Source organism: Lactuca serriola, chromosome 3 (genome assembly GCF_051521515.1).
Source record: "Lactuca serriola cultivar US96UC23 chromosome 3, Lser_US96UC23_V15, whole genome shotgun sequence".
Lineage (NCBI taxonomy): Eukaryota > Viridiplantae > Streptophyta > Magnoliopsida > Asterales > Asteraceae > Lactuca > Lactuca serriola.
The window spans coordinates 79,324,442-79,349,358 of NC_136410.1; positions in this window are offsets into that span (position 1 = coordinate 79,324,442).

Consider the following 24,917-nt stretch of genomic DNA (forward strand, 5'->3'; position numbering starts at 1 on the left):
TATATGATTATTTGTATGTTATGTATGCATTGTATGCTTATGGGCCGGAAGGCAATATGTTATGGGCCGGAAGGCAATATATTATGGGCCGGAAGGCGATTATGTTGTGTTGAGGACCGGAAGGTCAGGGCCTGGAAAGGCGTATATGTGGTTGGTATTCTGGGGGTATCTCACTAAGCTTTCGGGCTTACAGTTGTGGTTTTATGTTTCAGGTTCTCAAGAGTCTGTGACAAGGCAAAGGCGTGATCGTACCGTTCCTCGCGTTGGTGTTTTATGTTTTGAACCTGGGAAATTACTCTGTTAAAGAATGTATTGAAAACCTTTTTGTAACAATGTTAATAAAATGGATGATATTGAAAAGTTTTAATTATTTTGAAATTTTGGATGTTACAAAAAGGACCATGCACCATCGGGTCAAGTACATACCAAAATAGTTATGGACTTAGACACTAATCCAACAATCTCCCACTTGGATAAGTCTAATAACTATTATGCGTATGACTTCAGATCCTGATCTTGATGGAAAACGAGCCATAATCAGGCTATGCTCAGCGTAGCCAAAATTATGCCCAACATAAATATACTGTTTTGTAACTTCCTGTTTCGAGAAGTTTCTTATTTCGAGATTGTGGCAATAAATGGATCAAGTAAAAGCCTTGGAATTCAAGGGAATAGGGTTTAAAGTTTAAACCCTATTCGATGTTGATAATATTGGCTATATGATCTAAGCCCTTGGTTTGTTTTTTTGGAGTCAAAGGGTAAAATGGGAAAAGTGATGTTTCAGACTACTTTCATGGATTATGGTTTTTATTTCGACATTTTCTAAACCAAAGTTAACTAGATAGAAGTGTCGGTATCGTCAATACCTTTATGTGGATATAAAGATCTCTAAAAATGGTGTTGAAACGAAGAACTTATAGTCGTTTGAAGTTGAGCTGGATTTGGGTGAAAACCGTTGCCACGACACGACAAGAATTGCCATGACACGACAATTGCTACGACACGGCGAAGCGTGGCCATGACACGACGATCAACCATGCCCAATCCCATGATTTTTATGGTTTTCAACGTATTTAAGCATAAGGTTATGACTTTTTGGCCATTTTATCAGCCTTCATCACATCTAAAACCCCTTGGGAGAAACCCTAGCTTCCACCTTCAACATTTGAGATTCTCCTCTCTCCTTTCTCCTATTTTGGATGTTTTTTTTATGATATTTTGATGAGGTTTAAAGGTCAAGAAGGTTCTTTTGGTTGCAAGGAATGATGATTCAAGTATGGATCCATCAAAGACACCACATTTCTAGACTATTGTAGGTATAAAGTTCCAATCTTGCTATCTGGTTCTTTAGATCTTGTTATTTGGGGTTTTTGGCACTTTTGGTCAATTTATGGGTTATCTTGGAGTTGAGTGGACTCCAACATCTTTTGATAAGTTTAGAATGCTTCTTGGACCTCACGGACTAGGAAAGTTATGATCTTTTTCCTTCCCTTTTAGTCATGCAAGTTATCTTGGTCCTTTAGGTCACTTTGGTGTATTAAAGGTTAGATCTTGAAATTTTGTGACCTTGTTATGGATAAAGTTGGAAAATTTATCTATCTAAATATCATGTTGATTCAGATATGAAGTTTGGAGACTTGGACTTAATGGATTAAGTTAAGAAGGATGCATTTTTTGGTCCCTTTGATACTTAAACTCTACATCTTGGTGGTTTGGACCTTCCTAATGGATAAAGTTATAAACTTTATCCATTAAGACCTTAGAGAGGATCAGATCTAAACTTTGGAGCTCTTGAAATTGGAAGAAAATGGTTTAAGCTTGCTTGAGCTGTTCAGACCAGTCCCCACGGTGTGGCATTAGGCTGCCACTACATGGCGACTGGGGAATCATCAAATGTTTTGGCATTTTGTGCCCATGATGTGGAGGGTTGCTGTTGGCAATTTTGACCTTAACTTTGACCGTTGACTTTTTGACCAGTTTGACTTTTGGTCAAACTTGGGTAGAATTGAGTTTTTGACTAAGTATTGGTTTCAGTTTGGATTTAGGAAGTTTGGGTTGGCAGTTCTATTGTCGAGGTAGATGTTGAGCTTCTGATGAGTAGTTGAGGTCAGTTTTCCTCAATGTACTCGTGGTTAGAAGGCACAAATTCCGACCCACTAGGTTGTGTTATGTATCCTGGTATATAGGATGATGTTATATTGTAGTGATATGTTAGATTGTAAATTTGTATGCTTACCTGTATTTGTTGGTTATTTATTATCTATTGAATATGTCAACATAGTGCGGATGGGTTGAAATAGTATTGCTTTGTGCTGTAGGACAACAAACCTGGGGAAATCCAGTCGGGAGATTGTGGGCTAGAAGGAAAATCTAGTTGGGAGATTGTGGGTCAGGGGCAATCCATTTAGGATACTGTGGGCCAGGGGCAATCCAGTCAAGGGATTGTGGGCTAGGGTAATCCAGTCGGGAGACTGTGGGTCCATCATGCATGTTTGTATATGTTTCATTATGTGGGGTATTTTGTGGGAACTCACTAAGCTTTGTGCTTATGGTTTATGTCTAAATTGTTTCAGGTACATCTAGTTTCAAAAGGAAGAGTCCGAATTGATCGCACCACATCCCCTGGAGATTTATTCCACATTTATTGTTTATGACTTTGCTTTGATGTTTGGAGATACTTTTACTCTGATTGTCTTTTGGGATAACAAATGAATGGTTTTGACTTACTTAAAATGAAAATTTTACTCGGTATTTTTGCAACGTTAAATGTTTTTCCAACTTCTTATTAAGTTCTTAATACACAAAGAATAAATTTCCAATTCTCAGATCTGGACCTAATGAACGCCTTATGTGATAAAGTCTTTGAGTTTACACATTTGCATGGCTTAAAAGAGCACAGCACCAAACCCTAAGTCCATAAAACACTCATGTATGGATGGATGGGAGTGACTAAACCCACATTTTTATGATTCTACAAGCTCAAAAATGGCTAAAAATGATACTCATAAGGTTTGGAGTAGCTCATACTCATTAAGACTAAGGTTATGGGACAAAAAGCATAACAATTCATGAGGTAACTAGATCTAACATAAAGGAACATCCATATGCAAGATTTATACCTCCTAGAGGTGGATGATGAAGTGAAAAGTCTAGATCTACAAAGCTTGAAGCTCACAGATGCTTCTCCAATGGACTCCTTCTTTAAGAATGCACACAAAAGCACACTCAAGCTTCAAAACTCTCACAAGATGGATAGGATTTTGAGGTCACTGAATATGAGGGTATAGGATGAGCATGGGGAGGTCCTCAAGGAGTTATAGCCTTTAAATAGGGTTCACAACCCCTTAATTATTGTTTAGATCCCACACTCCTATGCCTAACGTATACATCTCTACGCCCAATGTAGGGCATTAAGTCCCTTGATGGAATCTCTCACGTATGCCCAATGTCGGAGTCCATTCTACACCCAACGTAGGGCACCTAAGATGTATAAATAAAAAATTAAGTATTAAGAAGAATACATGAGGATATGGGCGTTTCAAATCTCGCCCTCTTGAATCATACTTCGTTCTAGAAGTCTGCTTCTACAAAAAGCTCTGAGTAATGCTCTCTCGTATCCTACTCTGGCGTCCACTTCGAACCTTTCTGATGACGCCATTGCACCATAACCAAGCCCACCACCTTGTTTCGCATGGTCTTCGTATTCCTAGCAAGGATATCAATGGGTCTCTCTACATAGTTTAGGCACTCATTGACCTAAATATCATTCAAGGGAACCACTGTGAAATCATCAACCAAACATTTCCGCAATTGAGAGACATAGAACGTGTTGTGGATATGAATGAGCTTGTCAAGTAGATCCAACCGATACACATCCTTACCCATTCGAGCAATGAATGAGCTTGTCAAGTAGATCCAACCGATACACATCCTTACCCATTCGAGCAATAATCCTGAAGGGACCAATGTGCTGGGGGTCCAACTTGCCTTGCTTTCATAATTGGATGACACCTTTCCAAGGTGATACCTTTAGAAGCATATAGTATCCAACCTGGGACTTGAGGTCGGATCGTCTCTGGTCTGCATAAATCTTTTGGTGACTGTGTACGGTCTTTAGCCGATCGTGCACCTGGTGTATCAACTCAGTGGTCTTGAGTATTGCCTCAGTACTCGCTATGACCCGATGCCTGACCTCGTTGCAATAAACTAAGGTCTAATACTTTCACTCATAAAGCATCTCAAAAGGAGGTCGATCGATACTGGAGTGGTAACTGTTGTTGTAGGAGTAGTCGACCAATAGAAGATAAGTATCCCAATTACTTCCAAAATCTAACACACACACACACAACCTGAGCATATCCTCGAGAGTTTGAATAGTCTTCTCACTCAGGCCGTCTGTCTGAGGGTGATATGTGGTGCTAAAGAGTAGATGAGTACCCATCACCTCATAAAAGCTCTTCCAGAATCTGGAAGTTAAAGGAACATCATGGTCTGAAACCATTGAAACTGTAACCCTATGTCGAACAATTACATCCCTGATATAGACCTTTGCCAACTTTTCGAAGGAAATTCTCTCAGTGATAGGGATGGAATGAGAACTCTTCGTCAATCTATCGACAATGACCCATATAGAATCAACCACACGTGCTGTTCTCAGCATCTTCATGATAAAAGCCATAGTGATCTCCTCCTATTTCCACATGAGAATGGGTAATAATTGTATCTTGCCATGGAGCCTCTAATGTTCGACCTTGACTTTCAAGAAAGTAAAGCACCGCTCTACAAACCATGCTATCTCGCTCTTCATGCAGGGCTACTACTAGTTCAATATCATATCCCTATACATCTTCGTGGCCCCTGGATGGATAAAAAATTTCGATTTATGAGCCTCCTCTAGTAATGTCTGCTTGACCCCACCAGCAAGCAGTACCCAAACTCTGCTACACTGAGTCAATAATCCAAGTTTATACCTGACAAATAATGGAATCTGACTCCCGATCCTCTCTTCCTTCCTATTTTCCTTCTTCAATCCTTCTACTTGAGCTTTCTTGATCATATCACTACTAGAAAAACAGCCTTTTACGACGCTCATTGCGCGTCGTAAAACACTCAGACGATGTGCAAATGCGCGTCAAGGAAGGCCCTGTCATAAAGAGAGACGACACGCATTTACGACGCGCGGTTATGACTTGCAATGCGTATCAAGGAAGGCCCTGTCATAAAGGAAGACGACACGCATTTGTGTGTCGTAACCTTATGATGCACGTGTTTATGACACGCAATGCGTATCAAGGAACCCCCTGTCAAGAAAGGTCATGTCATAAATGAAGACGACACACATTTTTGCGTATCGTAATTTTAATTTTTTTTTTAAAAAAAAAAATTATTTATAGATTTACTGATTTTCAATTTAAATTTGCATTTCATGTCTCATAATAGAAAATAAAATACCATATACAAAAAATACAATACATTGTAATACATTGATATTAAAGGGATCTGATTGTACATTGTTATTAAGAGATTTTCCCTAACTATATTACCTAATACTACATTGCTATAAAGGGCACCTTCTTTTTTAAGTAACTCATCATTAAGCTGTCATAAGAAGCTCTGAAACCCTTCATGTATCCAACCAATGATCATGTCTATTAGCTTCAATATGAATCCCAATTCTTGATGAAGAACAACACAGAAATCCTACACAATAATCATGTCAGTTGTACAATATCAATATCAACTAATTAATAATACACATGGTATGTATGTATGAGAGTGGAATCAAAATGATCTACCAATAAGAGTTTTGTATTGCCTTGAATCAAAGTATTTTTGATGGCCTCAAGGGCAGCTCCCAAAGGATACTCCTTACCTGTGCCATCTTCCTTTTGAATTTGCAGGAGTGTCTGGCAGTTCAAATCAGAAAAGAAAACCAACCAAACCATTACACTTTTATCCTTGTTCATGTTAAAAAAATTCCTTTCTATACATATACATATCTAGAGAGTGACAATTAATCAGCACAAAACATACCAACAGACCTGGAAGGCTGCCCTGGCACATAACTAATTGATATTATGCACAACTTGAATTCCATAATGGATATGAGTAATTGAAGGGAACCAATAGTATATAAATAGCTCAAGACAGAAAACTTACCATTGATGGGGATGGGGGCATTCATGTCTTTTTCACAATGGGAGATCTATAGTCAAGAACTTCATGAAGAAAGATTGATTATATATATATATATATATATATATATATATATATATATATATATATATATATATATATATATATGCATACCTTTTCATGTCGAAGAAAAAGATGAGCTTGATCATGCTAAGCATATTGCACAGAAATGTCAAGAACTTCATTCCTAATCTGTAACTGTAAGCTGCCATCTGACCATTTAATAAACCGTGCATTGCTTTCATACTACAAAAAAGAGATATTCATAAGAAAAAAAGACGACCATAAACATGATAAAAAATTTCATTAAAAGTTCAAAACAGATTGATTGGAACTCCAATCCAATATAAACTTACATATTTTATTCCATCATGATTTCTCACAGCCCTGTAGCGAACAATATTGTTCTCCAAACGAATCTGTTTGTTGTGTCCAGATTCATCAGCAACAAATTCACCCTCTTCAACAAATGTCTTTGGATCAAATGGTTTTGGATCAATACCCATAATGTTTGAAACTTTGATCATGTTCATATGTAATAAGGAAACAAAGAAATTTAGGTGGTATATATTATATTGATTGCTTACACTCACCCCTACTGACAACTTGTCACTTAGGGAAGCTAACATGTTCAACCAAAACAATATTAGAAAACAGGGTTAAATGCGAAACATATCAATGTAATAATTATCAAATTACTTAGTTTTTTCTTGCATTTAGCCATATGAGATATTAAATAACATGAAGACTTACCAAGTAATTGAGGAGCTTCTATTCTTAAAGGATCATATAACAAACATAGCTTGGCATATTCAACAACTGACATCAGAACTTCAACAACTTTATAATTAAATTTCATCAAAAACTCCAAAAAGATTGGATGAAATGTTTGAGGGATGGAAGATCCCTTGAAAGAAAAAAGATCTCCCACCAGTTTGACTGCCTTTAAACGAAGGTCTATTTTATCTGTCTATAAAATATAAATACCAAAATTTAGCTTTACCTTTACTTGCAAAAATGAACCAAATAAATATAATTTTACTAAAAATATACAAAAATTATGTGACTCCTGATTACCAGTAGCTCTCTTTTAAGGTTTGGGACAATTTTTGATAAGGCCTGAGGGGCACAACGGTAAATATCATAGATAAATTCATGGTAATCAATTTGAGGATTCGAAAAATTGTTATCTCCTGAAATTGATGATAAAATAAACTTCTTAATTCCAGGTTCAAGTATTCAAGCACTTTGCTTTATAACATTCATGAAAAGTGTCCTTGCAGCTGAAGTTATATCCTATAATCAAGTTCAAAAATTTACCACTCAGAATAGTACTTTCTTATCACGGCCTAAAGTAGATAGAATAATGGATAAAAGATCCTCCCCAATTTCCTCACTTTCTTCCAAAAGAACAGCCATGATTGTTTCCATTACTGTGATAACAGTTTCATGATGCTCATCACTGTATGTAATAAAACAGAAGTCAGGATATTATTGTGACACAATCATTCATTCCACTTATTATACGAGTTCAACATAAGTTATACAACTGACCTGGCAACAGTGAAAAATGTTTTGAACATTTTGTTGATTAAAAGATGGATCTTTGGCTACAATCTCCTCCACTACAAAAAAAACAAAAAAACAAAACAAAAAAAAACATACTAGTTAGAATTACACTTACATTTTTGCTATTACACCATTATACTTTGAAAAAAATACATTGTCCAAATAAATAAATAAACAAACCTATAACTGGTTAGGTATTTTGAAAATATAATTTTCTAAATAAATAAAAAAAGAATAAAACACACCTTATATGATTCAAAGATGCAACAGCTCTAAGGGCACTTCGAATCATGTCTTCATTGCGATCAACTTCTTGTTTTACAACATCTTGTTTGGGCTTGAAGTTGACTGTTTTCTGGAGAGGATCCACCAATGAATCTAGAAATGTGTAATAAATGTTGAAAAATATGTATAAGTAACTACCATTCATTAATAGTTGTTAGCTAAACTTCCAATAAAAAAAACACATGAATAACAACCTGCTAAGACAACCGAAGTACACTTGTTAGCAAGTGTGGAGAGGATAAGATGGCAAGGCATCTTCACATCGTAATGATCTGGAATGAACAAATAATTATTTATATATTATCGAAGATATGATTTAAGAACAGTCGACCAAATTACAAAATGTGTCAGAATAGTTGACCAAATTATAGGACAGACTAGGACCAATAAAATTTCTGTTCCGAAAAAACAAGTTGGGGGAATGGATACTTTTTAGTGTAAGAGACGTAAATGCCCTCGTCATCAAAAGAAGCCATATAACAAATGTAGCCTGAGGTTACTGGACAAGCTTTCTAGGGCTAGTTTTGATGGGAAGGGCATTTACGTCTTTTTCAATAATAAGATGAGGATGTAGAGATTTCACTTTTTTGGATGGAACATAATTATTTTTAAAGACGGTATTTATGAGAGGTTACTTACCATCAAGACCAGATTTAAGGTAAGGGACAATGAAAGAAGAAGGGTTCAACTAGTCAGGACAATTATCAAGCAATGTATCTACACTTTCAAAAGCTGCTTTCCTTAACTCAAGACCATCATCAACTGTATGCTTAAAAGGTCCAACATCCACCATTCGTATCCATTATTTCTGTCAATATATTCATCAATTTAATCACTACATATTTAATTTCATTGATAACTAACTACAAGGGTATATACGATACATTACTTACCTTAATAACTGTCTGATCATAAAGAAGTGGCAAGATTTCTGGAAGAAGGCCCTTGATGAGATTTGGCTTGTTGTGGCAAGCTATACTCAAAGCCAAAACAGCTGCATGCCTAACATGCTGCCCGAGTTTATCAAAAGTTAACAGATCATACTCATCACTCATACATATAGAGAAAAATAAGGAATTAGGGTTTTCTGGAATGTCCATTGATTCCATTCCGTTGAACTAGACAAAACAAAAAGTTTTATTTTGATTCCAGCATATATAGAGGTACTTACCCAATCCTGATCCTTAATCACTTGGTTATATGAAAACCAAGTAACAGGAAAATGGTGTTTTTTTATGTGGTCAAAAAGTATAATGGTTTAATCAGTACTGAAAAGAGTGAAGTGTTAAATCAATAAAATGTTGAAAGTACAAGTGTTTTTATGTATTATTCCTAAAGAGAAAATACAATCTAAACATGAATAATATGTAATTTTCTAACTAAAAAACATACAGAATGATGTGGTACCTGAAAGAATAACTGATCCACAAGGTGTAAACGAAAACCAATATAGTCTTTCATCTGTGGCAAAAGGTGTAAATGAATTAGACAAGGAGGTAAAAACCAATTAGAATCAAGGGCAAAAAGGTCAAGATACACACAGCTCGAGGTATGGGGGTCCAGATCCCATGTACCAACCCACGGACATGATAACAAATCTGCAACGAATAGCATTTATAAGTAATAATGCTCTTCTAAAAGTTGTGCACCAAGTATTTGGAAAATGTAAACTTTATCATCTGTTGTGCATTACATAAAGGCCCTACACCAACCCAAGGCTTGGGTTTGATTATGATCCTCAGCTGTTAAACCAAATACAAAAAGCATGTCAGGAGAATAAAACTAGATGTAGATGCAACTTTAAAAGAGGTTGATCCATCACCGTACCTGTAAGGTTCCTTATAGACAGAACGCACTTCAGTTTTCATAGTCATAAGGTCTAAGAACTGATCATCTTCAATCTTCTTAATCAAAATTTAATTTGCCTAACAGAGAAAGATAACAATCAGCCAGGAAACAGATGTAATAATAATAGACTTTAACAAATTTAATTTCACATATGACAATGATTCGGTTTTATTGTAGGAAAGTACTTCTTCGATTTCTTTCTTTTGTTCTTTACAAAGTTCTGCAACTCGTCTCTTGACTTTAGCATACTCTTGCGGATTTGTGTACATGAAGGACAAATTCTCAAGCTCAGACTGCAAAGAAAATTATGTTCACAAAGAAGTGATACCAATAAAAAAGGGAACTCTTTTATATAATCTAAAATCTACCTTAATTTGGTACATTCCAAGGAGATTTGCAAGAGGAATAGGTACACTACCGATTCCTTGAGCTTGATCTGGACCTTGAGAAAGACGTCCTGTAGTATCTATACGAAGGAATAGCTGAAGAATGAACATAATTAACCTTCTAAACGGATAAATTAATCCCCCGAACCATATCTAAGCTAATCGGAAGAAGAAAAAACCCTTTATCCTCCGCAAGACCTGATGACAAAACGAAACCATGCAACAGAACTTGCAAGACTCCCACATGTGAGATGAGGGAACTTCAAACAAAACCATTCACTAAGATCTCCAACATAAGAAACGCCAAACAAAAACCATGGATTTTCAAAATAAATTCATCTATAAACCTGATAAAATTGACGAAAAGCAGCTACGTCAAATAGTGCTTGCTTAGATGAAAGAAATTTGAGATTTTTAGTAGTTAGAGATGGCTTGACCTAATGTTTCCTTGACAGTCGTCAACTATGGGAATGCCCTAAGATAAATCCAATTGACAGCTATAGAAAATCTTATCACTAACCTTGTCACCTGATAAGAGAATGTTGTTATTGGTTGGATGGAACTCCAAGCATGTAACACATTTGCTATGGTATCTGATTATTTCACAATTCACTTCATCTGGGATCACAAAATCTGATTTTATCTATTGTCAAGAATTTAGCGAACATGAACACAATGAGAAAGGGGAGCCACAATTACTGGTTTTGATTAAATAGAATGATTATAAGATGAAACGAAGCCAAAAAGCTTACAGAAGGAACTCTATGGCGAACTTGGCATTCAAATAGATAATCCAAAGAGTTGTTTGTGCGTTTGCGAGAAGCTGGAATAACCCCAAACTCCATAGCTACTCGGTGGGGACAATTAATCGTTGTGTGACCTTCAGAATCACAGGAAACCAAAATCATCAGAATCATCTACTAATCGCTTGCTCAATTGAGAGACACATCTTACTTATTACAATTGAATGACATGTAATTCAAGTTGAATGAGAAAAATACCAGGCAATTTGTAGAGGAAACATGGTTTCATCGGGCAATTGATGTAAGTAGGTCCTTGAAACCCTACTTGATGACCCGTTCTTTTACATACCTAGAAAAAATACAGAACATACAAATATTTACACTCACAATACTACATAACAAAAAACCCTAACTACTAAAAATCTCAAATTAGCGCAACGATGGTTGAAGTGCGAGGGAAGAAGCAGGCGGCAGTCAATGTCGGGAGGGGAAAGGAAGAGCGTCGATAATTAGGGCAAGAGGGAAAGGAGAAAAAAAGGAAGGCGGGGTTTTTAATTTTTTAGGATTTCATTCCCCCCTTGCAATTAAAGGATGGAATGCGCGTTTCCATTAAAATTTATAAACCGACACTCTCAGACGACACACATTTTATTATAGGCGCCCTCCGTGTTTTTTTAGATACTAATTTAATGGCACGCAAAAATGCCCGTTCTAGATCCTTAAAATTTATTAAGAGATAACATTATTTTCAGGTCACACACCTTTGCGTATCGTAAATCAATGTGTATCATAAATTGTGCGTCGTAAAAGGCTGTTTTTCTAGTAGTGTATCCAACAATGGTGAAACAATAACCATCCTCAAACATAGATCTCCGATGGGTTTACTCTCTACCTTGTGACTCAAGGCGTTGGGCACAACATTAGCCTTCCTAGGATGGTACAAGATCTCACAATCATTATCTTTCACCACATCCAACCATCTTCCCTGCCTCATGTTCAAGTTCTCCTGATCCATTAGGTATCTCAGACTCTTGTGGTTAGTATAAATAATGCAACTAACCCCATAAAAATAATGCCTCCAAATATTGAGGGTAAAAACCATAGCCCCCAACTCCAAATCATGCACTGGGTAATTCGCCTCGTAAGGCTTCAATTGCCTTGAAGCGTATGCAATCACATGGCCTCTCTTTATAAGTAATGCTCCTAAACTTGAAATCAATGCATCACAATAAACCAAAAAAACATCCATATCCTTGGGAAGAGTGTGAATCGAGGCCTCACACAATCTCTGCATAAGAGTCTTGAAAGCTTCTTGCTGATCAGTCCCCCAACGAAAAGTAACATTCTTCTTCATCAAGCAGGTCAGAGGTACAACAATCTTAGATAAATCCAAAATAAATCTCCGATTATAACCCGCTAGACCAAGGAAACTTTGAATCTCATACGGTGTCCTCAGTACCTCCCATTGCATCACCGGCTCAATCTTAATTTGATCAATTAATATACCCTCCTGGTTAACGATGTGGCCCAAAAACTACACCTCTCGCAACCAAAACTCGCATTTGGAGAATTTAGCATAAAACCTCTCCATCCTTAGGGTCTCCAACACATCCCATACGTGCTCTTTGTGATGCTCCTTGGACTTGGAGTAGACCAAAATATCATCAATAAACACAATCACCAATCAATCTAACACCGTCTACATACCTGATTCATAAGATCCATGAACAAGTACTGGTGTGTTGGTGAGAACGAATGGCATCACCACAAACTCATAATGACCATAATGAGTCTTGAATACCATCTTCTGTAGATACTCATCTTTGACCCTCATCTGGTGATAACCCGATCACAAATCAATTTTAGAGAGCCTAGATGCACCTTAAATCTAGTCAAATAATTCATCTATCATCGGGAGTGGATAACGGTTCTTCACTGTCAGTTTGTTTAACTTCCGATAATCAATATACATCTGGTATGAACCATCATTCTTCTTTAAAAAAAGTATCGGTGCTCCCCACGATGAACTACTCGGTCTAATGGATCCCTTGTCTAACAACTTCTGCAGCTGTGTAGATAACTGCTGCATCTCCAGAGGTGCTAAGCAATAGGGAACCTTAGCTATAGGAGCCGCACCCATAATCAGATCAATCCGAAACTCAACCTGCCTCTCGGGAGGCACACCCGGCAAATCGTTGGGAAATACATCGAGGAAATCCCAAAAAAAGGGTACGTCGTCTACCGTCTTCTTCCCCTCCTCTCGTGTATCTACTATATAAGCAAGGAATTTGGAGCATCCCTGCTGAATATACCTCATAGCCCCCTCATAATTGAACAAAATGCTAGTCCACGCTAAGCACCCTCTCCACGAATAATCAATTCTCACCCAATTAGGGTTCGAATTCTCACCAGATGGTGCTCACAATCAATCATAGCCCCATTGGCGCCCAACCAGTCCATACCTACAATAACCTTCGAATCTCGGAGAGGAATCAGCACCAAATCAATCAAATATCTCTCGGTGAACATATTCATAACACATCCCCGATGAACCCTCAAAGCACTAACTAAACGATCATCGACAATCTCTACCTCCAACGGATAATATAAATTCCTTGGAGCGTCGCAAAACTTCTTGCTAAGCTCAAGAGACACAAAATATCGGGTAGCCCCCGAATACAATAAAACACGATCAATCATACAATTAACTAAGAAAGTCCATATGAATGATCAGAGAAGAGATAAGCATAAATAAGGAAAGCAATAAAATATATGGTAAAGATACATATCAGTAACCACAATAGGAGCTGCTTGTACCTTCTCAGGTTTCAACTGGAACGTCCTGCTCTTCACCACTGGAGCCTCCGACTCGCCCTGACGGCTAGTAATCCTCAAAGTGGCGGGTGCATGTGTTGCCACTGCTCCTCCTATAAATCTTGGGTAATAGTCCTTATTGTGGCCTGTTTGATTGTAGTGGAAACATACCAATGCTCCTCGAGGGCAATCCCTGCTAAAATGGCTTGTTTGGCCGCATCTGAAACAACTCCCTCCCTTCTTGGGATAACTCCCCTCGTGATACTTCCAACACTTGGAACAATAGACTTGGATCTGCTGGCCTCTCAATTGCGAAGCAACAATCTTAGGTCTCTTCGCCTTGCCCTCCGACATCTTAGTTTGCATTGGTCTCTGCTTCCTCAGAAGCTCCAAAGGAATCTCCAACTCCTGGGATCTAGCTATCATATCCTTGAAGGTTTTGCAACCTGATAAACTCGCAAACTCTCGAATATCATCCCTCAATATATCATGGTACCTCGTCTTTTTCATCTCTTCATTTACTGCATACTGCGAAACTAGTAGAGCTCTCTCTCGTAACTTGGCAGTGATCTTTGCCATAGTCTTCGTAGTCTGGAGAAGGTCCTAAAACTCCCTCGCGAACTTTGAACCTCAATCTCCGATGAAAAATTAGCTTGGAACCTCATCACAAAATCATCCCAAGTCATGGACACCGCGACCGCAATCCCCAAGGAGTGGCCAATCTCCTCCCACCAGTCACGAGCTCGGTCTCTCAATAGCCAAGATGCAAATCCCATCTTTGATCCCTTAGGGCAAAAGCTCGTTCGCTGAGCATTCTCCATTTCAGCGATCCACCGACAGATAGCAATAGGGTCCTTTTCCCCAAAGAACTATGGGGCTATACAAGCCTTGAACTCCCGAAATGAGAGAGTTCGTGCTCCTAACTGGCCTACTACAACGTCGGCCCAAAAATCCCCTAAATGCTCATCTAAAGCTCCATGATCCTCTACTTGATGGTATCGAATATCACAAGGGTGGCCTCCATAATACCACGAGTGATCTCAGACGTGATGAGATCTCGTAACCTCTCATTAATCGGTTTTAAACAAGATCCAAAACCAAAACCTCCTCTTCGAGTAGTCATCACCATACTGAAATGTAAACATATAAACGATCAAAAATTACTTGAGGGAACTCTCACTCTCCAAGCTCCATAACGTCTCCGTGACCATCCTTTACTCGAGTACAAATTCCATGCTTTCAGTAGTACATGCTCAATAGTACCTTCGATACCTATCTGTACTTTCCTTAAGAATCATCCTGAATCCCCTAAGTTACTTAACCATTTTAATTCTCACAAACACCTTATGTTAAAAATCATATATATAACTTGCTATAACATTTCCTAAGCTCTCTTAGGAATCCTCATCTTACTTGCTCCTACGCTGCAAGGAAATTCTACCAACAATTCTAGTTGCCTTATGCATGCAAATTATACACAAAACAGGACCACATATAGTGTTGAATGAATGATTCTACCCTAAGCCCACAACCAAACAAGGAACATAAAATAAGGCTAAATCAGAAATTTTAGGCTATGTGATCCTAATCGTATATAATTTTTAAAGTATACGCTTAACACTTAACTTTGTTGATATAAATCCCAAGTACTACATAACATCTAATTCTCCTAGGATACAAGACATCACATAAATGAGTAAATTCTAGCATGAAATTCTTGAAGGTATCCTTATCCCTACTCTATCATTCATTTCACATAATAACATACTAAGCATAATACTTATGTACGAGTATTTTGGGAATCAGTTACTTGAGTTCCGATGATTGCACGTGTCACACATTTTCTTTGTTAATCCCATTTTAGAAAACTTATTTTCTTTTTAAAAGATTACCAATTCCTCAGTTTGAGTCTAGACACACCTAAGAGCACACCCGAATCCCTTAAACCAAAGATCTGATACCAACTTGTAACATCCAAAAATACTGATAAAAATTTCGATTTTCAAATCTTATAATTCATACATCATTTGTTCGAAAATCAAACATAATATAAATGAATCTTAAATATCATAGTATAACAAAAGTCATCAATGCGGAAAATCATAAGGGGAACGATGTGTAGTCAAACCAAGCCCTTCCTTTTAGAGCTGGAAGTACTTGAAAATGTTAAACCATAGAGCTGTATGCATAAAGCTTAGTGAGTTCCCCAAAATACCACATATCATACAAATGGGCCGAACTCAACATACACACAAATGGGCCCAACCGAATGATGTAAATGGGCTTAGCCCAACATACATATATAAATGGGTCCAACCCAACATACATGTAAATGGGCCGAACCCAACTTATAATTAATGGGTCGAACCCAACATACAATAAATAGTCCCAACCCAACATACACATGCAAGAGTCATAAAAACAGCTAGTATCCTACACAATATATTGAGGAAGACTTATCTCAATCTGAAGACAGACAAATGTCACACTCGAGCTGCTGATACTTGAACTCCCACACTAATCGTATACACAAATAAGACCCTAGTCATAAATTAAGGTTATAATCCACACTCGAGGGTCTTTGTTCATAGCTGCTCCACTTGACCTACTATCCATTTTGACCAAAAGTTGACCTGTTGTTGCTACACCCAACATAAATATGTTGTTTTTTCAACTTCTTATTAAGTTCTAATACACAATGATTAAACGTCTAATTCTCATATCTGGAACTAATGAAATTCCTAAGCGATAAAGTCTCTGACTTTTCGCCGTTTCATGGATTAAAAGAGTACAACACCAAATCTGAAGTCCATAAAACACTTCAATGCTCTAGAGCTCATGCATGGGGTGATGGGAGTGACCTAGCTCCCATTTTTATGACTCTACTAGCTCAGAAACGATTGAAAATGATACTCATAAGGTATGAAGTAGCTCATACTCATTAAGACCAAAGTTATGGGACAAAAACCATAATAATTCATGAGCTAACTAGATCTAACATAAATGGAACATCAAGATGCAAGCTTTATACCTCCTAAAGGTGGATGATAAAGTGAAAAGTGTGTATCTACAAATATTAACCTCACAAATTCTTCTCCATATGACTCCTTGTTCAAAAATGCACACAAAAACACACTCAAGCTTCAAAACTTTCAGAATATGGCTAGGGTTTCGAGGTCACTGAATACAAGGGTGGAGGCTGAGCAAGGGGAGGCCCTCAAGGAGTTAGAGCCTTTAAATAAGGCTCACAACACTTTAGTTAGGGTTTAGATCATATGATCCTATGCCCAACATAGACATCTCTATGCCCAACATAGGGCATTAAGTCCCTCGATGTAATCTTTCACCTACGCCCAATGTGGGGGCCATCCTACGCCCAATGTAGGGCACCCATTATGACAAATGGAAAAATTAAGTATTAAGAAGCATACCTGAGGATATGGGTGTTAAAAATCTTTTTGACTCTTGCATTGTGTGTTGGGCTGGACCGTTTGTATGCTGAGCGTGGCCTGTTTGTTATGTTGGGTGGGGCCGTAATGTTGGGCGAGGCCTGATACGTTAGGCGGGGATCGTTATAATTGGATAGGCGTAGCCCGAAATATCATAGGTGGGCCCTATATGGTTATGTTGTATTTTGGAGAACTCACTATGTTTTTGTGCTTATGGTTTTGTGGTTTAAACATTTAAGGTACTTCTAGTTCTAAAGGGAAGGGCCTGACTTGACTATATAGCATCCCCTGATGAATTTTCTGCACTGATTGTTATTGTTTTACTATTTTACTCTGATTTGTTTTCGAACAAATGTTTGTATGGATTTGATGGTTTAAAAATGAAAAATTTATTGGTATTTTTGGGATGTTTCACTTTAAGAGACAAGTTATGGTGTTTTGATTAGTTTAATCAAAAGTAAGGAAGCATGGGGAATATTAGGATATAAGTGTAGGAGGATGATGAGCCAAAAAGTGTTTTAGTCCTTTGTGTAACCTTGTGACTTTAAGAAAGGCTTTCACTCTTCCTTCCCTCTCATGCTAAAAACGTAAGATGCATCTTGTATTCATTCTCTCTCACTTTTGTTTATATAACCTGAAGAATACTTGTCTTTTATTTTGCTCTCTTGAATTTAATATTTGGATATGAACTTTAAGCTTAAGAGCTTAAGAGTTTAAAAGCCAACATTATCATCAAGTTGGTTCATGTTGGTGTATCAAAGGTTCTTACATTCTTCTAAAACTTCCAAGCCTCCCCTTGAGGATTCAAATACTAAAAAGGTTATTTTATGTTCTTCCTTTGGTTGTTTTTTTTTCCAAACTTTGCAAGAAGATTCATGGTTGGTTATAAACTTGTTTTATGTTATTCAAAAATCAAAGTCCTGTGTTGCTAAATGTTTTGTTTTTGAAACTATTTTTTTTAATAAATACCCAACAAAGGATAGTAAACAAAATACATCATCATTTTATATGGCTTCTCAACCAATCATCACAACCCCTATAGCCGAGTACTACAACTGCTACCACAACATAAAGATAGAGTACCATCACATATCAAATATTTGATAAATGGTACCTTATATAAATGTTTTTTTGTCATCAATGTAACATAGGATTCATCGTTTATCACAATGCATGAAACTGTTGTCCCCCCTAAAGACATGGGATAATTTCGATAAAGAAAACTGTCCTTTCCGAACCTATCTACTTGTTTCATGCCAATTCGAATGTGAAGTTCATCAACTAAATAAGCTGATTGCCAACATTTTCAATTTCCATATACTTAGCTTCTACGATTGTGAGAGGAACATCCTATCTCACTAATAGTTGTATCCCTAATGGTAAACACATAACATGTGGTGCTTTTATCTAATTATGTATAACCACCCAAATCTACATAAAAAATCTTCTAAGACTATCTTCTTTCATTTGAAACAAAAGGAAACCTCATAAGTGCTTCAAGTAGAACTGTATGAGAAATATATATCCTAGTGCATACCATAACATACATCAACTTACAAACTACTAAGGTATAGGGAAATCTCGCCAATTCTTTCTTTTATTCATGTGACTTCTTCTTTGAGATTCTTAGATGGCTCTCTAGAGGTTTGCTTCTGGCCTTAGTGTAACACCCAAAAGCTGGTATGTTTTCAGACCCATTAGAATTCATATTTTTGTATTTTTTGTCCCTTGATTACGCTGGGCGTTCCTATGGGTACGCTTAGCGTACTCTGCCTAAGTGATTGCTGAGGAGCCTTGCATACACTGGGCGTATGTGAGGGTATGTCGGGCGTACGCATCAGAAGGACTTAACCCTAAACCGCAGACTTGTTCCCTATTTAAACACCTTTTGGCCTCTTGGACCAAACCCTATCTGCCTCTTTAACCCCATTTCGTCTTCCTACAGCTGAGTTAGAGTGTGAGTGATTTTTGGAGCTTGAGAAGAGGGTTTTAGTGGTTATTTAGGAGTTCTTTCAAGAAGGAGAGTTGTTAAGAAAGCTTGGATCAGTTGGGTGCTTTAAGGATCTGCTTTTAGGTCATCTTTCAAGGCTTCTGGAGGTAAAAAGCTTGTACCTTTCCTTGTAAATATTTAGATCTAGCTAGGGTTTTCTAGTTTGGTCCCTTTTGTGGGACTTTAGACCTCTTTTGGCAAGATAAGCAACTCCATGACAGGAGAATGGCAGATCTGAGGTCCCTTGGTCATTTCGAGGTATAAAAATGGAGTCTTGATGGATGTATTGGTCATACACATGGGTAAGGGCTTTGGAAAGGTCTTAATGAAGGTTTTGGGTGTTTGGGAGGCATGAAAAGCCATAAAGTTGGCAACTTTATGCCTTAGGACGTATTAATCAACTCAGATCTAGCTTTTGGACGTAAAAGAATTGGTTATTAAGCACTTAATGGAGAAAGTCCTTAACCTGGGCATACGCTGGGCGTACTCAGTGTACACTGCGCATAGTCCTTGAGAACCTAGTACGCTGAGTGTACACTTTGCAGATTGTGCTATTTCTGTTTTGGGCTGGCGAACTTTTGGGTGTCATTTTGATTATTGGACGGATTGCATTCCGTGATTTATGGACTATCCCATCATTTTTGGGCCATGAACTTTTAATTGGGTCTTGATGGGCCAAGAGGCCCATTAGTAATTTTTGGACTTGAATTTTGGGCCCATTAGCAAGGATGGAATAATTGGGCTCATGGTTAGGGTTGGGGTTGGGTTTCCCTTTTGAAAATTTAAGGTCCTAACATAATTGATTTTATCTTTCAGCCCGGGAGATTTCAGACGGTTAGGAGATCAGTTTTGACATTCGACAGATGGAGGTGAGTCTCCTCACGATACCAATGGGTCTAAGGAACCAAGGCCAGCTCATTATGTGTTTACGATATGTGCGTTAGCCATTCTGTGAATTTATATGTTTGTGTTTGTGCTTGCATGAAAGACCTCGGGGAGTTCCCGAGGCATTTAGGTGTAAGTCCTTCGAGGGTTTCCTTGGTATCCTAGGTCAAAGACCACGGGGGGTTCCCAAGGCACTTAGGTGTAAGACCTTGGAGGGTTTCCATGGCATCATAGCTCAAAGACCTCGGGGGGGGGGGGGGGGGGTTCCCGAGGCATTGGGCTAAGACCATTTGGGGGTTCCTATGGCACCCGGAGTGAGACCCTGAAGGGTTTCCAGAGCTTCCTTATGTGTCTAGCTTGCATGGTTTATATGTTTTGTATAGCTGATTAGCTAGTATGACTTGTTGTATGCGTTTGTGTGTGGGTGTGCTCTGGGGAACTCACTAAACTTCCAAGGTTACCGTTTGTGGATTTGTTTCAGGTACATCTTAGCCCACGGGCAAAGGCAAGGCGTGATGGCGTGGCGTGCACTCTATCTCACTTTTATTACTAGGTTTGGGATGCTATGATAATTTAAACATGATGTAATAATTATGGATTTGAAAACAATTATGATGGAATTTCATGGGTTATGCAAGTATGTTTATTAATTAAAAATGAAAAATTTTCTTTGTAAAATTGGGTCGTTACAAGTTGGTATCAGAGCCTTGGTTTGAGTTTGTTGATTTCTTGGAACTTGCGATGTGTATGCTTTTAAAATTGTATACGGTTAGGAGCTTATAGCCTCAGAATGATCGATTTGGCCTTATTTCCTGTTCCTTGTTTGGTTGTGGTCCCAGGGTAGAATCTTTTATTCGAAAGTCTATTTGATCCTTTTCTGTATACAATTTACATGCATAAAGGCAACCTGTCAGGATTGGTTTGATGAGTGTGAGTAGAATAAATCTTAGGAAGGAATGAGATTTGATGTATGTGGAAGGTTGTGGAATATGTTTTAGTTCGGGAGAAGTTGGGGTTGTCAGGTAGGGCATTGGGGAAAGGTATAGGTAGGTGTGGAAGGTAGTATTGGGGCTGTACTACTGAAAGCACATGACCTGTACCCGAACCAATGTTAGATCTAACGATTTCAAGGAGGACCGGTGTGGGAAGATCCCTTATATGGTAATCCTAATCACTGCAATTTATTATATTTCATATCAGCATGGTAGTGACACGATTTGGAGCTGGAGGATCCGAATCGGGATTTGGATCCGGGGCGGGATCAGGAGACACTACTGATGTCATTGATGAGAGGCTGCGCGAGCTCATTGCAGCTGAGGTTATCAAGAACATCCTTGACGCGGCCCCGATCATCTTCGGGACGGTAAAGGAGGGTATTATGGATCTTATAGAGGAGAGACTCAGATCATTCAGGGCTGAGATTGCAGCGGGCTAGGGCGGGGCCCAAACTCCCTCATTCCGGGAGTCCAAGGAGTGTGGGGCGCCAGAGTTTTTCGGGGCTAGGGACCCCATTTTCAGTCGGCACTGGGTAGCGGATATTGAGAATGCCCAGCGCATGAGTTCCTGCCCGGATGCGGCGAAGGTTGGGTTTGCTTCTTGTATGTTGAGGGACATGGCTTAAGACTGGTGGGGCGAGGTTACTAGTCAGGTGGAGCCAGCCGGGGTGGCCAAGATGTCATGGGTCGAGTTTGTTCGACGGTTTGATATGGAGTTTGCACCACCCATTGAGGTGAAACGGCTGGTACGGGAGTTCCACGATTTGGAGCGGACCACAGAGACTGTGGCGGAGATCACCGCTAAGTTTCGGGAGCGAGCCTTACTGATTCCACAGTATGCTACCGACGAGGAGATGAGACAGACCCGATATCATTCCATGCTGAGGTATGACATTCGGGAGTTTGTGAGCTTCACAGGGTGCAAAACCCTGAACGAGATGGTGGAGAAGGCCCGCGAATGGGAGATGGAGTTGGATTTCCGCGCGAAGCGGAAGCCGGAGCAGGCCCAGGCAGCAGTAGGTCAGGATAAAAAGCCGAAGACCTCGGATTTGTCTAGTCAGGGCCAGTAGGGCCGGGGCCGGTGTGCCAAGTGTGGGAGGTCACATGGAGGAGCATGTAGGGGTCAGGGCACAGTGTGTTATACCTGTGGTCAGTTGGGCCACGTGAGTAGGGACTGCCCCAGGAAGGGCCTGATATGTTTCCACTGCAACCAGACTGGCCACAAGCGGGCTGATTGTCCTAGGTAGCAGGGAGGGGGAGGAGCGGTAGTTGCACCCGCGCCCGCTACTCTGAGGATCACCGATGGCCTCTCTGCCATGGCGAAAGCTCCAACGGCTAAGAGTCGTTCTTTTCAGCTGACTACCAAGAAGGCTCGGGCAGCGCCGAATGTGGTGACTGGTACGTGTTTATTCTTTTTTGCTCCATGTTTAATTAAAATGCTTATTTATGTATTATGCTTATATAGGGACCTTTTTGGTCAATGGTATGATGGCCCATGTTCTGTTTGATTTGGGTGCTACCCAATCCTTTGTTTCTCTTGCGCTTAGCAAGAAATTCCGGGATACGCTAGGGACTTTGGATTCCCCGCTCGAGGTGGGGATTGAAAATGACCGGACCGTGAATGCTGCTAGGGTGTATCGAGACTATGTCCTGAATGTGCATGGCGAGAGGTTTCGCGTTGACTTAGTTCCGATACCATTGCGAGGGTTGAAGGTGATTGTTGGCATGGATTGGATGGGGGCCAACGGGGCCATGATAGATTGCGAGCGCGAGTCAGCTAGGGTTTGAACCCCAAGTGGGGGAGAACTAGTTATTCACGGGGAGAGGGCCTCGCAGTGACCGACCCTCTGTTCGGCTGCGAGGTATCAGAGGTTTTTACAGCAGGGTTGCATGGGATTTCTGGCTTATATCTCGGATACAAGGGTAGAGACCACAACGGTTATGGGCAGTGTGCCATTTATACACGACTTTCGGGATTTTTCCCCCGAAGAGTTACCAGGGGTGCCTCCAGAGAGGCAGGTGGAGTTTCGTATTGACTTGGTGCCGGATGCGGCTCTAATAGCAAAGGCACCATATCGGTTGGCACCACCAGAGATGCAAGAGTTGTCTACACAGCTTCAAGAGCTGTTAGACCGAGGGTTCATTTGTCCGAGCAGTTCCCCGTGGGGAGCACCGATCCTTTTTGTGAAAAAGAAGGATGGATCTCATAGGATGTGTATCGATTACAGGGAACTAAAGAAGTTAACGATGAAGAACCGTTGTCCATTGCTGAGGATTGATGATTTTTTCGATCAGCTTCAGGGTGCATCTTGGTTTTCCAAGATTGATCTCCGGTTAGGGTATCATTAGATGAGGATTTAGGATGAGGATATACCAAAAACGGCTTTCAGGACTCGGTATCAGCACTATGAGTTTGTGGTGATGCCGTTCGGGCTCACCAACGCCCCAACAACGTTCATGGACCTCATGAACAGAGTGTGTAGGCCGATGTTGGATCGGTCGGTGATCATTTTTATCGATGATATTCTGGTCTACTCTAAGACCAGGGAGCAGAACAAGCAACATCTGAGGGAGGTACTAGAGACCCTGAGGGCGGAGAAACTTTTTGCGAAGTTCTCCAAGTGTGATTTTTGGCTGCGGGAAGTTCAGTTTTTGGGGCACGCCATCAATCAGGAGGTATTTCGGTTGACCCAACCAAGGTTGAGGCTGTAATGCGGTGGGAAGTACCGAGGAATGGACCAGAGATTCAGAATTTTGTGGGCTTAGCGGGCTACTATCGGAGATTTATCCAGGACTTCTCCAAGATTGCCATGCCTCTGACCCATTTAACCAAGAAAAATGTGACTTTTCGGTGGGGGTGCGGATCAGCAGATGGATTTCGAGACCCCGAGACGGAGGTTATGAAAGGCTCCGATCCTAGTACTACCTGAGGGGTTAGAAGACTTGGTGGTGTATTGCAACGTGTTGATCTCAGGATTAGGTGCGGTACTAATGCATAGGGGACATATGATAGCTTACGCAAGGCAGTTGAAGCCTCATGAGGTGATGTACCCCACTCATGACCTGGAATTGGGGGCAGTGGTGTTTGCCCTCATGATTTGGAGGCACTATTTATATACCGATCACAAGAGTCTGAAGTATTTGATGGACCAGCAGTACCTCAACATGCGTTAGAGAAGGTGGCTGGATGTGTTGAAGGATTATGACTGCGAGATTCTCTACCACCCAGGGAAGGCCAACGTGGTGGCCGATGCATTGAGCCACAAGACGGAAGGGTCCGTGATTAGAGACACTTGTATGAGGATGACCGTGATCTCGCCCTTTTTGGATATGATCAGGGAAGCTCAGTTCGAGGGGGCAAAGAAAGAAAACTGGAAGATAGAGAAAATTCGGGGGCAGTATCCTTTGTTTGTTAAGAACAACCGCAGACTATTGACTCAATGTGGGCGAGTATGGGTACCGTGACAAGGGGAGTGAGGCAGAGGGTACTAGAGGAGGCGCACAAGTCCAAGTTCTCTATACACCCAGGTGCTACGAAAATGTATAGGGACTTGAGACTGAGTTATTGGTGGCCCTGCATGAAGTGGGATATCGCCTGGTTCGTGGAGAGATGCTTGACCTGCAGAAAGGTCAAGGTCGAGCATCAGCAGCCCATGGCAAGGTTCAGCCACAACCCATCCCCATGTGGAAGTGGGAAGAGATCACCATGGATTTCATCACAAAGTTTCCTAGGACAACGAGGGGAGTGGACACTATAT